Raw genomic sequence first — 12,809 nt, 5'->3', positions numbered from 1 at the left:
GCCTTCCTGAACAACCAATGGGTCACACAGGAAATTAAAGAAGAAATTAGACAGTTTCTACAAGTAAATGATAATACCAGTACAACATACAGGAATCTATGGGACACAATGAAAGAAGTTCTAGGTGGGAAATTCATAGCACTGAATGCCCATATTAGGATAACAGAGAAAACTCAAATAAATAACCTAATGGAGAACCTCAAGATCGTAGAAAAAGAAGAGCATAATGAACCCAAAGCTTATACAAGAGAGGAAAATTACAAAAATCAGAGCAGAAATCAATGGAATTGAGACTAAGAGAATGATACAAAACATTAATGAATCAAAGAGTTGGTTTTTTGAAAGAATAAAATTGATAAACCCTTAGCCAAAGTTATCCCCAAAAAGAAAGAAAAGGCTCAAATCTATGCAATCAAGAATGAAAAAGGTGAAGTCACAACAGATCCAGCAGAAATCCAAAGTTTCATCAATACCTACTTTGAGAACCTGTACTCTAATAAAATGGAAAACACAGAGAAATGGACAGATTCCTAGATACATATGAATGCCAAAGTTAAATGAAGAAGATATAGAAATTCTAAACACCCCAATTATAGTGAGTGAAATTGAATATGTAATAAAAAATTTACCAAGAAAGAAGAGCCCAGGTCCTGATGACTTCATTGCTGAACTCTACAAGACATTTAAAGAAGAACTATTGCCATTACTCTTTAGACTCATCAAGGAAATTGAAAGGGAAGCAAAGCTTCCAAATTCATACCTAGAAGCAAGTATTACTTTGATTCCAAAACCAGAGAAAGACCCAACCCAAAAAGAGAACTACAGGCCAATCTCCCTAATGAACATAGATGCAAAAGTCCTGAACAAGAAATAGGAAGAAAAGGGGCAAAGGGAAAGGGAAAGTGGGAGGGGTAGGGGAAATGAAAGAAGGGAATGGAATTAATATGAGAAAATGGAAAACTGTAAACAAAATCTTTGTAAATAGGGAGGGATGGAGGGGTTGAAGGGAGGGCTGGGCAAGGGTGAAAAAGAAGAACCAAGAGAGATTATGTAAAGGTGCTTGTTTCCAATGATGAATGTCATTATATTGTATACCTAAAATGTACCAATGATTACAATGAATAATTGATAATGCAAAATAGGAAGAAAAGGTCCAAAGGGGTAGGGGCAGTGGGAGGGGTAGGGGAAAGGAAAGAAAGGAATGGAAAAATGATGAAAAATGGAAAAAATGGAAACAAAGACTTTGTAAATAGGGGATGGTGGATGGGGTGAAGGGAGGGCTAGGAATGGGGAAAAAATAAGAACCAAGATGCATCATGTAAAGGTAAAGTTCCCAATGAGAAATGTAAATGTGTTGTATACCTAAAATGCATCAATAAAAGAATTAAAGAAAAAAAAGGAAGCCTTGACAAAATACTGGCAAACAGAATACAAAGGGTTATCAAGATCATACACCCTGACCAAGTCGGATTTATCCCAGGGATGCAATGTGGTTCAACATTCATAAATCAATAAATGTAGTACACTATATTAACAGAGTCAAGGATAAAAACCATATGATCATCTCAATAGATGCAGAAAAGGCATTCGACAAAATCCAACACCCATTCATGATTAAAAACCCCACAGAAAATTAGAGTAGAAGGTCTTTATCTCAACTTGATTAAGGCCATCTATGAAAAACCAACAGCCAAATGGTCAAAAACTGAAAACTTTCATGCTAAAATCAGGAAGAAGACAAGGATGCCCACTATCACCACTCCTGATTAATATTGTTCTTGAAACATTAGGCACACCAATTAGAAAAGTGAAAGAAATAAAAGGAATAAAGATAGGAAAGGAAGAAGTTAAACTGTCATTATTTGTTGATGATATGATACTTTACATAGAAGACCCAAAATACTCTGCCAAAAGACTTCTAGACTTAATTGACAGATTCAGTAGAGTAGCTGGATATAAGGTCAACACTCAAAAAAGAATAGCCTTTTTTAATGAAAATAATTGACTCACTGAGAGAGAAATTAGGGAAACAATTCCTTTTACAGTAGCTTCCAAAAAATGAAATATCTAGGAGTCAATCTAACAAAGGAAGCAAAAGATCTCTACACTGAAAACTATAGCACTCTGAAAAAGGAGATTGAGCAGGATATAAAAAAATGGAAAGGCATCCCTTGTTCCTGGATAGGAAGAACCAATATGGTGAAAATGGCCATACTTCCAAAACTATTACATAGGTTTAATGCAATGTCAATTGAAATTCCAACAATATATTTCACAGAACTAGAGAAAACAGTCCAAAAATTCATTTGGAACCAGGAGAGACCTAGAATAGCAAAAGAAATTTTAGGCAACAGAGATATGGCTGGGGTATTACAATCCCCAAGTTGAAACTATACTACAAAGCTGCTATGATAAAAACAGCATGGTACTGGCAAAGAAACAGACCCGAGGATCAGTGGAATAGATTACAAGATCCAGAAACTACTACAGATATGCTCAGCCAACTCATCTTTGACAAAGCATCTAACCATCCTCATTGGAGGAAAGATAACCTATTTAATAAATGGTGTTGGAAAAGCTGGATTTTAACCTGCCAAAGATTAAAACTAGACCCATACCTATCACCATGAACTAAACTAAGATCAAAGTGGATTAAAGATTTAAATATAAAGACAGAAACACTAAATTTTCTGGAAGATAAGTTAGGTAGAACTCTTGAAGAGAGTGGCATAGGAAAAGACTTTATGAACAAAAGCTCAGTGGCATGGGAACTTGCACAAAGAATCAACAATTGGGATCTCATCATATTAAAAAGCTTCTGCACTGCAAGAGAAACCAACAGAGCTAAGACACAACCTACAATGTGGGAAAAAATTTTCAGCAACTGTGACTTAAACAAAGGACTACTATCTAGAATATACAAAGAACTGAAAAAAAATCAGACCCCCCAAATTCAAAGACCCAATTCAAAAATGGGCATCTGAAATGAACAGACATTTCTCAGACAAAGAAGTAAATGCAACAAATAAATATATGAAAAAATGTTCAACATCATTGTTTATTCGAGAGTTGCAGATGAAAACAACACTGAGATTCCAGCTCACCTGAGAAAGAACAGCTGTTATACAGAAATAATCCAATAACAAATGCTGGTGGGGGGTGTGGGGAGAAAGGAACCCTTCTCCATTGTTGGTGGGAGTACAGACTGGTGCAACCACTGTGGAAATCAGTATGGAGATACCTCAAAGAACTAGGCTTAGAGGTCCCATTTGACTCAGCTATCTCCCTGCTGGGTATCTTCCCAAAAGAATTTAAAAAATCATACCACAGAGATATATGTGCACGTATGTTTATAGAGGTACAGTTTGAAATAGCTAAAGCTTGGAAACAACCCAAGTGTCCATCAACTGGAGACTGGATAAAGAAGATGTGGTTTTTAAAAAATAAAATGGAATACTACTCAGCCATAAAGAACCAGAAACTAGAGACATTTATATCTAAATGGATGCATATTGAGGACATCCTCTTAAGTGAAATAAATAGGACACACATGTGTAAATACCAAATAGTTTCTCTAGTGTGAGAAAATGAAAGTGTAATTAAGGATACATACAGATGAAATAGCCTAATAACATATTTCTCTGATTGTGTTTCCATTGCGTGTCATATGAGTGTATTGAAACTTAAATTAGGGAGAAGTTTGGCTTATGTGGAGTCTGCTAGCTAACTGGAGTTTTTTTCCCAGACCACTATTTGTTAATTGTTGGTTTTGGGGATCTTTCTGAAACAAATCACATCCTCTGGTGTCTTGTTGTTACTTGAGATTTTTTTTTAGTTATATGGAAAAATGTTTAAGTGCTTTTCAGTTTTGTTTTGGTTGAGTTCTACTGAATTTGAATATTCTTGTAGTTTTTTTTCCCTTTCATTGTTCTTCTTCAAATGGTTTTAATTTCTGTATGTGTGTGTGATTGATAATAAAGTTATTTTTAAATTAAAAATTAGAAAGAAAACATACTTTGATTTGAACTTGAGCTGGTATAATTTTTATAATTTCATATAACTCCTTAAAATTGTCTCTGTCTTCTGCTTATAATATACGTACTTATTCCAAGCTGAAGCATCTTTATAAAGAGACACTGATGCTGTTTTCTCTCATGTGGTTAAAATCCCACTCCTAATACTGGATATAATCTTAATACAAAGGGCTACACTAGTGAAAATAACAATGGTGATGGGTATTCTTTTTTGAGTATCTACTGGACAAAGCTCTTCACATGTACAATTTCATTTAAGTTTCTTCATGTCAAAGAATTAGAGACTAAAATTATATCCATTTTAGAGTGGAGGAAATTAAAGTTTCATGAGGTTAATTATTTTTCCAAGTTTGCACATATATTGAGTATAAAACTTTAATTTGAATTTATGTATGTGTTAACAAAATTATCTCAGTTACCTACCCTGATGTCAAGATCTAGTAGCATTTTATATTTGAAATCATTTTTTGCCTAATAATTAATAACCTGAAAATATCTAGTAGCAAAAATAAAAAAGCCAACTTCATTTTTAATTATAATGCACGATGATAGGGATATTGGTGTGACTGGTATGTGTGTTCATGTACATGTATTTTCTAGTGTTCCTGACTAATATGCTTGTATCTTTGCAGGACTTTGTTTACACAAATTTACTGCCTTGATTAAAAATTTGCAGTCCTAGAAAGTCACTATCAAATATTGACTCATTTTCAAAGGCGTAAGTAGGTGAAATTATAACTTTATTTTTTAAAGAATATAGACCACATTAGAGTGACTTTGTGATATGCTTATGAAAGATGAGTGATGAGACATCCGGATGCTTAAAGATTGTGTTCATTCTCTAACTAAAATAGTGCTTCCAGTTGCATTTGAAAAGCAAAAAAACCCCATAATTTTTAAAAAGTGCTATAACTTCAGGTTAAGAAGAATGAAAACCTTCACCATTTTTGAAAATGGAAAAGAGGAAATTTCACTATATATTAAAATTAAATGAAACATATCAACCTCCCCCAATGGCCTTGAAATTGTCATCAGTTCAGAAAGAAAGATAATTCAAGGGCATTTCTCCTTCAATCTAGCCTATCCCAAATGGTGCACCCTAAACATTTGGAAGACTATTGACACATGAATCAATTTTTAGTCTTTATACAGAATAAAAAAGTAAGAAATTGCCTAAAATGCCTATATTGTAATTCAGAGAAGCAAACATAATTTGACTGTCACCATGTTATTTTAAAAGTATCCCCAAAGCTTCCATAATCACCAAGACACTAACCCTTCCTGGCAGCTGGTAGAGGAAAAAGGACTGAGGGAACCGAAAGGCTTCTCACAAGGCTCCAAAAGTAACCCTTAAGGAGTCCGGACTGACCTTAACAAGAAAAAGGCTAATGTTTGACCTTTATAAGGGCTACCTCTTCATTCTTAAACATCCAGAAGGAAATTAGGGCCAGAAAACAGAGTAATGTGATAACACAAAACACAGGTTTATTCTTCACCATTATTATAATAAAAATAGGAGGAGATTAGGTTCCTTCATGACAAGTTGGAGAGATGTGTATGCCCCTAAACTCTACCTGTTCTAGTTGGGTAAACAAACACTCAGTACTGCTGGCTGTATTTTTTTTTTATTAAATTCTTTTATTGCTACATTGTAGGTATACAACACAATTACATTTCTCATTGGGAATTGTACCTTTACATAATGCATCTTGGTTCTTATTTTTTCCCCATTCCTAGCCCTCCCTTCATTCCCTCCACCCTTCCCTATTTACAAAGACTTTATTTCCATTTTTTCCATTTCTCAGCATTTTTCCTTTCCCTTCTTTCCTTTCCCCTGCCCCTGCCACTACCCCTACCTCTTTGGACCTTTTCTTCCTATTTTACATTTTCAATTATTCATTCTAATCATTGGTACATTTTAGGTATACAATATAATGACATTCACCATTGGAAATTTGCACCTTTACATAGTCTCTCTTGGTTCTTATTTTTCATCGTTGCCCAGCCCTCCCTTCAACCTCTCCAGTCCTCCCTATTTACAAAGACTTTGTTCCTATTTTTCCATTTTCTCATATTAATCCCATTCCCTTCTATCCTTTCCTCTAGCCCTCCCACTTCCTTCCCCTTTGCCCCTTTTCTTCCTATTTCACATTACCTGTTATACATTTAGTCCTTATTTACACTTTCAGTTTCTCACACCAGAGAAACTATTCGAAATTTATTCATGTGTGTCCTATTTATTTCACTTAAGAGTATCACCTCAATGTGCATCCACTTAGCTATAAATGTCTCTAATTTCTCATTTTTTATGGCTGAGTAGTACTCCATTTTATAAAACAACCACATTTTCTTTATCCAGCCTCCAGTTGATGGGCATTTGAGCTGTTTCCAAGTTTTAGCTATTACAAACTGTGCTGCTATGAACATGGGTCCACATATATCACTGTGGTATGATTCTTATAATTCTTTGGGGAAGATCCCCAGTAGTGGAATAGTGGGGTCAAATGGGACTTCCAGTCCTAGTTCTTTGAGATATCTCCATACTGATTTCCACAGTGGTTGCATCAGCCTACACTCCCACCAGCAGTGGAGCAGGGTTCCTCTTTCCCCACAGCCCCACCCTGCTGGCTGTATTATAGCCCAGAAAAGCAAGCACAATTGAAATAGAGGCCAATGTTAAGAATAAAAGGTTTATGCCAAATGCTTTCAAAGTTCATCAGACATATCACTTTTGGGAGCCACTGTTCTCTTTTATTCTACTATTAATATTTGGCTCCTGCTTGTTTATAACATGATTGTCAAGTGTGCACACTCCAGACATCACTATTTTCAAGTAAACCTGATGATCCTCCCATGGTTTTCAACTCATTCCACACTAAGTGCCTACACTGTCAACAGTTTCCATTTGATATGCAAAGATTGTATCTAGATATGCATAGCTATATCTATATATGCATAGCATATCTATATATACATATCTTGTAGAAGATAGGAGACTTCAAATTAGTCCATTTAAAATTAAGGAGGATAAAATCTCTTAGAGGGGAGATGAAATAAGACTGATACCATGGGATAGGAAAAATGGATTCTCTTTTTCTTTGCCTTCCCTTGTCAACAGTGAATGTATGAGATATGACCATTCCCTATACTTCTACTGTTATTACAAGTGTCAGATGCTTGATAATACCAGAGGGTGTGCCCAGATATTGCCAGTGGTAAGAATGGTCACTGATCCCTACATTACACTAAAAGGAAATTTCCTAAAGCACAAAACCATACCCATGATCTATGCGATGCTACCAGCCCTGAACCTACCCCAGTGAATCAATAAAAGCTAATTTGATTCTTTTGTTAAAAGGAGAGGCCATTCCTCTTTATCAGAACTGTACTTTCTTCTGATCTTCGCATTAAAACTCTTTGTCTATTTTCTCTTACTTCCTACTTATACCAAATAAACCTACCTTCCTATACCTCTCACTTACACATTTTGAAATTCATTTCCCACGGGCAAGAAGTGTCCAGTTCAGTTCCAATCCCAATATCCTATGTGGGTGACCTCCTTAGGCCCTATCCAGAGACATGCTAATGTAATGGTTTCCACCTGAACTGAGCAAAAGTACCCTTAGTTGATTAGTGACAAAAGATTAAAATTCAGCCTTTCTTTTGCTATTGCAATAGATTTCTAATAATCTTTCCATCTATTCTTAGGTCCCCAATAGACCATTCTTAAATGAGGATTAATAGTGACCCTTTTTCAAAATTCAACCCAGCTAATGTCATTCCTCTGCCTTCCCACTTTCTTTAGTGTAAAACTCAAAGATTTCATAATGCTCAATAAGACCTAATGAGCTTGCTGGCTTTCTCTCCCAAACTGCTCGCATTATGTTCTACTCATTGGCCTCTTCAGTCTTCCTTGAATATGTCAAACATCTTCCACTTCAGGGACTCACACTGACTCTGTCTAACAAGACTAATTTCCTTCAGTAACTCTACCACCCCCACACACTTCAAGGCTTTGCTGAAATATTTTCTTAATCAGTCCTTTTTTAACTAATCTATTGCAACTTTTAAGCTTAACATACCTAAGTGTCCCCTAATTTGTCTGAAATTTTTATAAACACTTGGTACCATCTTAAATAATTCATTTTATTTCCTGTTACTATGAGAATACAAACTCCACAAGAAGGAACTTTGCACACTGGTATAAACCAAAACATACATACAAACATACATACATACATACCTGTCACCTGGTAAGAACTTAAAATTGCATAACAAATGAAAAACATATTTGATGAAATAATTTAATGAATATATGAATGAATGAATAATTGGTAGCCTTCAGTATATTCAAAATGCTAATGCTATTCATTAGAGGCAGATTAGGCAAAACATGTCAATCAAAAACTACAGGTAGGGCCAGAGATTGAGCTCAGTGGTTCCGCTGCCTGCCTTGCAAGTGCAAGATCCTAAGTTTGATCTCTGATACCAAAAAAAACCCCCAAAACCCCAAAAAACTACAGGTAAATCCAAAGGTAAACCAAAATACTCAATTTCTTCTTAATCTCAGATCTGAAACAGGTGAGGGGCCCTGTCTGAACACCTACTTTCCATTTTTTATAGTGTTCAGTAGAAGAACTATCACTTGTTTTTCTTATGTAAAAATATTTAGGAAACAATTGGTTAAGGAAAATTAAATGTGCTTTGAAAAATAAAGTTTTTAGAGTCCAATACTCTGTCTATATCACTTTTTAATCTTAATATTACAAGAAGGTGAGCCTGTGTGATTTCCTAACCCAATAAAAGTGAACAGCCACAGAAAACCCGTAAATTGTCAAATGCGACCTCACATATGTATCACGCATAAAAATAATAAAGTGTAAACATATTATTATGTGAGATCATTGTAAATGTGGTTAAAATTAAAAGGAAATAAATTTAATGAAATGATGGAAAGTATTGACAGTTATCGGTAAGTGTCCTGAAATTTATTGAACATGATATTTTCCCACAAGTCACTGGAACTCTTTCCGTTGTTTTCCAAAATATTTCTATCTTCTTGAGATTGGATAATTTACATTAACCTACTTTGAAGCACATTGATCTTTTTTCTCCTATTACCAAGACACTGTTAAGCTCATCAATAGCTGTTTTAAAATTATGGATTGTCTTTTTCAATTCTCTAATTTCAATTTGATATTGTCTTGTAGCTCCATTTTACTAGTGAGAGTTCCCATCTATTTATTCATTATGATTGTCCTTTCCTTTAAGTCTTTGAGCAGATTTATAATACCTGATTTAAAGTGCTTTTCTGAGTCATCCCAAAGTGTGTTCCTATTCATTACTACTTTTTTCTTAATTATATACTACATTTTTTGTCCTTCATATGCCTGATGACTTTTTGTTTGTAGGGGATATTGTGGCTGCTACTTGCTACAGTCTCTAATTCCATTATATCATCTAAAGAAGTTTGTGCATTGTTCCTGCAAGCAGGTAAATTGGTGGATGGCTACCAAACTTCTACAGATATTTTATTTTAATGCTGGATAGTGTAACTCTGTAGAAAGACTGGAATGTTTAGCAAATCCATCTAACATGACAGAACTCAAATGTCAATATTTGTTTCTATTGTAATGATTAGCAGCTAAAATACTTGCCTAGTTCTTTCAGATTTCCATTTGTCACTTGCCTGAGATATAGATTAAATGTTTGTATATTTCTCAAATTTAAGATAAAAATTAGAAAATGGTCCTTTTTAAACCAGGAAGTGAATTTCACCAGTACCATCCATGCAGACACCTTAAACTTAGGGTTCCAAACTTCTGAAGCTATGAAAAATAAATTTACATTGCTTAAGCCACCCAAGCTATAGTATTCTTTTATAGCATTTTGTACTGACAAACATGAATAGGAACCTCAATACATGAAGTTCAGAGTCATGAAATGACATAAGGCAACAGATTTTAGGATTCCTCTTCCCAATTTTCTGCCATTCTCACTATTGAAATCTCTCCATTGACATCTCAAGTCAGTAAAACTGAGATTTTCTTGCTTTGTAATAGCTGAATAGCTTAAACTTGGATGATTTATTCATGCTTCTTTTGTGCACAACTGAAGCACTTATATAAATTTGAAATAAACGAGGCCCACATAATATGTGATTATGTAAGAAGGTCCATAGATAGCTAGTTGCCTTGACCTATCCATAACTTTATGAACTAAGACTTGACTCTATTTGCCAGCCTAAAAACCAAAATTTTTCAATTGTCCCATTTTGTACCATTTTTAGAAATTATTATATACACACAACATACTCAGAGTCTTCCAGTTTCTGGAACCTGGACATTCTGTCCACAAAAGCACATGCATACACAATCTGTAAAAACAAAATGGAGTGTGATTCAGTCATTTAATGGCATTAGCCTGAAGTGAACTAATATCAGAGTAACATTTACACACATAGATTGGAATCTGACAAGTTGGTTTTGAAACTTGCTTCTAAAAACAATATATAACCTTTAGTAGTTTAATTCTTTTTCTGATTTATTTTACTGTCCTGTAAATGGGAATAAAGCTAGCATCTAAAGACAATTATTGAATTAATAAAGATGAGGTCAAGTAATACACATACACCACTGAACAGAGTCCACAGCACCTAGAAAATGCTGAAAAAAATAACAGGTTTTTTTTTTTTTATTTATACAACTGAGTAAATGATGCTCTTGGGCCAAGAGACAGCCTTCTTAGGATCTCTTGTTGGCCAACTTGATGTCTACCTCTGTGGCTCTGTCATAAATTATTCCTTAGTGATTACAAGTCAGATTAACTAGCTACAGAAATGCTGTTCTGTCACCTTGTCAAATACATCAAATTGTTCTTGCAATAGGAAAATGCAGTAATAGTGGAAGAGGGCCTGTTACATAGTGTTGTGGTGGGGTGTCCCCTGAAAGCCTCACGTGTTTGAAAAGTGATAGGATGATGGGAGCCCCATGCTCATCACCTCCTCCTTTCACTGCCTGCTTCCTGGCTCCATGACATGTGCAGCTTTCCTTCACAGCAGCTCTTTCCCCTACACCAGTTCTACGCTTGGGCCAGACAACTATGGACTTAGAATTTCTGAAGTCTGAGCCAAAATAAACCTCTTCTCCTTAAATTTTGGATTTTTGGGTATTTTGTACCAGTAAAAAAGAAAATAAAACACATAAGGAGGTTCTGGTAAGCTTTCCTAATATCCTTATTATCAGTGATGATGTTCGTTACTGTGATAGATCATCCTGTTGGTTAAGAGGCCTTCTTTCATTAAATACATTAATGAAATCATTTACTGTAAAATCTTTATGTAAGAGTCTGTATGGTTTTTTACCCTGAAGATTATTTGGTAATATCTGATATAAAAGTGTGGATTTGAATTTCAATTCTCATTTGGGACCTTTCTCTTATACGTGGTATCATTCATGAAAGTATTTATAAAATTATATGTTGATTACAGTATTTTGCACTTCCCACAAATTGGCGCTAGTTTACATAGTATGGTGTGTGTGTGTATGTGTGTGCATGTGCATGTACATATGTGTGTTAATATTCCTGTTTTTAAAGTTATACTTAAGAATTGTTAGCAAAAAAATTAGATTGTTTCCTGAACATTTAATTACAAGATGCATTTTGTCAATATAAATCAAATAATTCTTCACTATTTCAGTTTCTTCAGTCACATTTCCTTATTACCATAATTATAAAAATGGACATAATTGGAGTCAAATATACAATATATAACAAAGTTAAGTGGCACAAACAGAATTTTTGACATTTCTTGTTACATCATTCCTCAATAAATCTCTTCTATCCTGTATCCCTCATCTTGGTAGATTCCTCTTCTATGTTTCTATATGCTCAGGAAATCTTAGGAGCCATTCTAGAATCCATACTTTGTTTTTCTTTTGACACATAAGTCTTTATCAAGTCTTGGAATATAACTTTCTAAATAGTTAAAATATATTCTGAGTCCAGCCACTTTGCTCTATCTTCTTAAAAAATTCTTTAGCTCACAGGATAATTTCTTTCTTGAAGTACCAAAAAACAACTTGATTTTCCCTTTCTTCTTGGCTTAATACAGTATCAAATTGATATTTAGAGTGACTTTTATTAAAAATAGTAAAGTAAATCATGCTATCCCATAGCCCAACATCTCCCTCTATTTCTTAGTAATCCTTAACATGCAAATCTGAATTGTCTATCAGGCCCCTGCCTGCCTGGTCTGTCCTCTGGCAGTGCCTGTGAACTCAGGCTGCATAGTGCTGCCGTAGTTCATAGGATGTTGGCTCCTAACACACTGCTGCTGTCCTCAAGGTAGCCTTTGCAGTGCTGTGAGGACTCTGACTCCAGATGTTCACAAAACTGGCGTTTTCTCATTGTTTGGCCCTAGATTATAGGCTGTCTTTAAAAAAGGAGTATCTTCCTAAGTCAAGCTACAGAATCTTATACCTTAAATATTTACTATGTAATATATTTCATCACTACTTTCTTACTACACTTACCTTAAACTTTTTATCCAGTTACCAGATCACTATTAAATTTCTGTCTCTGTGTAACAAAGTACAGAGACTTTATTGTCTGTTATTCTTCCTGGAAATCAGTGAGTGGTACAGTCCTTGCTGAATGTATGAAAGTTCCCATAGAATTGTTGAATCACACTTAATATTTATTTTTTTCTTTTGTGGAAAAAATAGTTAGATTTCTGGGTTGGTATGCCACTTTCTAAATAGGTCGCCATGTAAA

The 12,809-nt window shown here is 34.7% G+C and overlaps 1 protein-coding gene across 1 annotated transcript in view; it reads left to right on the top strand.

Annotated features, from left to right (window-relative positions):
• Kctd16 (potassium channel tetramerization domain containing 16) overlaps positions 1 to 12,809 on the top strand; it is a 294,953-nt gene that overhangs the window by 96,503 nt on the left and 185,641 nt on the right. The gene's annotated exons all lie outside the window — the stretch shown is intronic.

This window comes from Heterocephalus glaber, unplaced genomic scaffold, assembly GCF_053883595.1.
Source record: "Heterocephalus glaber isolate CG9 unplaced genomic scaffold, H.glaber_assembly_v1.0 deba00001463, whole genome shotgun sequence".
NCBI lineage: Eukaryota > Metazoa > Chordata > Mammalia > Rodentia > Bathyergidae > Heterocephalus > Heterocephalus glaber.
This window is presented reverse-complemented; position numbering and strand designations above follow the sequence as displayed.